Source organism: Arachis hypogaea, chromosome 12, assembly GCF_003086295.3.
Source record: "Arachis hypogaea cultivar Tifrunner chromosome 12, arahy.Tifrunner.gnm2.J5K5, whole genome shotgun sequence".
Lineage (NCBI taxonomy): Eukaryota > Viridiplantae > Streptophyta > Magnoliopsida > Fabales > Fabaceae > Arachis > Arachis hypogaea.
In genome coordinates this window covers 86,153,782-86,156,794 of record NC_092047.1, presented here as the reverse complement: position 1 = coordinate 86,156,794, position 3,013 = coordinate 86,153,782, and the positions used below count along the sequence as shown (strand labels likewise).

Below are 3,013 nucleotides of genomic sequence, written 5' to 3'. Positions count from 1 at the left end.
GAAGCTAAAGCACAACTCTCTGGAGAAAATCTGACAGAAATTTTCAAAAAAGGAGGCATGGCCGAAAATAATAACAATGCAAGGAAGATGCTTGGTGACTTTACTGCACCTAATTCCAATTTACATGGAAGAAACATCTCAATCCCTGGCATTGGAGCAAACAATTTTGAGCTGAAACCTCAATTAGTTTCTCTGATGCAACATAATTGCAAGTTTTATGGACTTCCATCCGAAGATCCCTTTCAGTTCTTAACTGAATTCTTGCATATCTGTGATACTGTTAAGACCAATGGGGTTGATCCCGAGGTCTACAGGCTTATGCTTTTCTCGTTTGCTGTAAGAGACAGAGCTAGAATATGGTTGGACTCTCAACCTAAGGATAGCCTGAACTCTTGGGATAAGCTGGTCACGACTTTCTTAGCCAAGTTCTTTCCTCCTCAAAAGCTTAGCAAGCTTAGTGTGGATGTTCAAACCTTCTGACAAAAAGAAGGTGAATCCCTCTATAAAGCTTGGGAGAGATACAAGGAACTGACCAAAAAGTGTCCTTCTGACATGCTTTCAGAATGGACCATCCTGGATATATTCTATGATGGTCTGTCTGAATTATCAAAGATGTCATTGGACCATTCTGTAGGTGGATCCATTCACCTAAAGAAAATGCCTACAGAAGCTCAAGAACTCATTGACATGGTTGCAAATAACCAGTTCATGTACACTTCTGAAAGGAATCCTGTGAGTAAGGGACGCCTCAGAGGAAGGGAGTTCTTGAAATTGATACTCTGAATGTCATATTGGCTCAGAATAAAATATTGACTCAGCAAGTCAATATGATCTCTCAGAGTCTGAATGGATTGAAGGAATCATCCAACAGTACTAAAGAGGCATCTTCTGAAGAAGAAGCTTATGATCCTGAAAACCCTGCAATAGCAGAGGTGAATTACATGGGTGAACATTATGGAAACACCTATAATCCCTCATGGAGAAATTATCCAAATTTCTCATGGAAGGATCAACAAAAGCCTCAACAAGGCTTTAATAATGGTGGAAGAAACAGGTTTAGCAATAGCAAGCCTTTTCCATTATCCACTCAACAACAGACAGAGAATTCTGAGCAGAATCCATCTAGCTTAGCAAACATAGTCTCTGATCTATCTAAGGCCACTCTAAGTTTCATGAATGAAACAAGGTCCTCCATTAGAAATTTGGAGGCACAAGTGGGCCAGCTGAGTAAAAGAGTCACTGACACTCCTCCTAGTACTCTCCCAAGCAATACAGAAGAAAATCCAAAGAGAGAGTGCAAGGCCATTGATTTGACCATCATGGCCGAACCCAGAGAGGAGGAGGAGGGCGTGAATCCTAGTAAGGAAGACCTCCTGGGACATTCAGTGACCAATAAGGAGTTTCCCTTTGAGGAACCAAAGGAATCTAAGGCTCAATTAGAGACCATAGAAATTCCATTGAACCTCCTTCTACCCTTCATGAGCTCTGATGAGTATTCTTCCTCTGAAGAGGATGAAGACATTACTGAAGAGCAAGTTGCTAAGTACCTTGGTACAATCATGAAGCTGAATGCCAAATTATTTGGTAATGAGACTTGGGAAGATGAACCTCCCTTGCTCACTAATGAACTGAATGCATTGGATAGGCAGAAATTACCTCAAAAGAAATAGGATCCTGGCAAATTCTTAATACCCTGTACCATAGGCACCATGACCTTTGAGAAGGCTCTGTGTGACCTGGGGTCAGGAATAAACTTAATGCCACTCTCTGTAATGGAAAAACTTGGGATCTTTGAGGTGCAAGCTGCCAGAATCTCATTAGAGATGGCAGACAACTCAAGAAAATAGGCCTATGGACAAGTAGAGGACGTGTTAGTAAAGGTTGAAGGCCTTTACATCCCTGCTGATTTCATAATCCTAGACACTGGGAAGGATGAGGATAAATCCATCATCCTTGGAAGACCCATCCTAGCCACAGCAAGAGCTATGATTGATGTGGACAGAGGAGAGTTGGTCCTTCAACTGAATAAGGACAACTTTGTGTTTAAAACTCAAGGATCTCCTTCTGTAACCATGGAGAGGAAGCATGAAAAGCTTCTCTCACTGCAGAGTCAACCAAAGCCCCCACAGTCAAACTCTAAGTTTGGTGTTGGGAGGCCACAACCAAACTCTAAGTTTGGTGTTGAAGCCCCACATTCAAACTCTAAGTTTGGTGTTGGGAGGTTCCAACCTTGCTCTGAACATCTGTGAGGCTCCATGAGAGCTCACTGTCAAGCTATCGACATTAAAAAAGCGCTTATTGAGAGGCAACCCAATGTAATCTAATTATATTTATTTATTTTTTATTGTTATTTTATGTTTTCTTTAGGTTGATGATCATGTGGAGTCACAAAAAACTATTGAAAAATCAAAAATAGAATAAAAAATAGCATTAAAAACAGCACACCCTGGAGGAGAGCAGTCTGGCATTTAAACGCCAGAAACAAGCATCTGTCTAGCGTTTAACGCCAAAAACAAGCACCAAGCTGGCCTTTAACGCCAGAAACAAGCATCTGCTTGGCGTTAAACGCCAGAAACAGGCTACATTTGGGCGTTTAATGCCAGAAACAAGCAGCAATCTAGCGTTAAACGCCATGATTGCACAGCAATGGCATTTTACACGCCTAATTGGAGCATGGATGTTAAGTCCTTGACCCTGCTTGATCTGTGGACCCCACAGGATCCCCACATTTTCTTCTCTCTTCTTCACACCTTTTCATAACTCTCTTCCCCAAATACCCTTCACCAATCACATCTATCACTCTTTCCCATCACCTCTTCACCACTCACATCCATCCTCTCTTCCCCATAAACCCCACCTACCTTCAAAATTCAAACTACTTTCCCTCCCAAACCCAACCCTAATGGCCGAACCCTACACCCCCCTCACTCCTATATAAACCCCTCACTCCTTCTTCATTTTCACACAACACAACCCTCTCTTCTTCTCCTTGGCCGAATACATCTTCTTCCCC

The 3,013-nt window shown here is 42.1% G+C and overlaps 1 non-coding gene across 1 annotated transcript; it reads right to left on the bottom strand.

The window, feature by feature from the left end:
• Positions 1–450: 450 nt before the first annotated feature.
• LOC112731078 (small nucleolar RNA R71) lies at positions 451–558 on the bottom strand. Its single transcript, XR_003166871.1, has one exon. It is a non-coding gene; the product is annotated as a small nucleolar RNA R71 (small nucleolar RNA).
• Between the last annotated feature and the right edge of the window lie 2,455 nt (positions 559–3,013).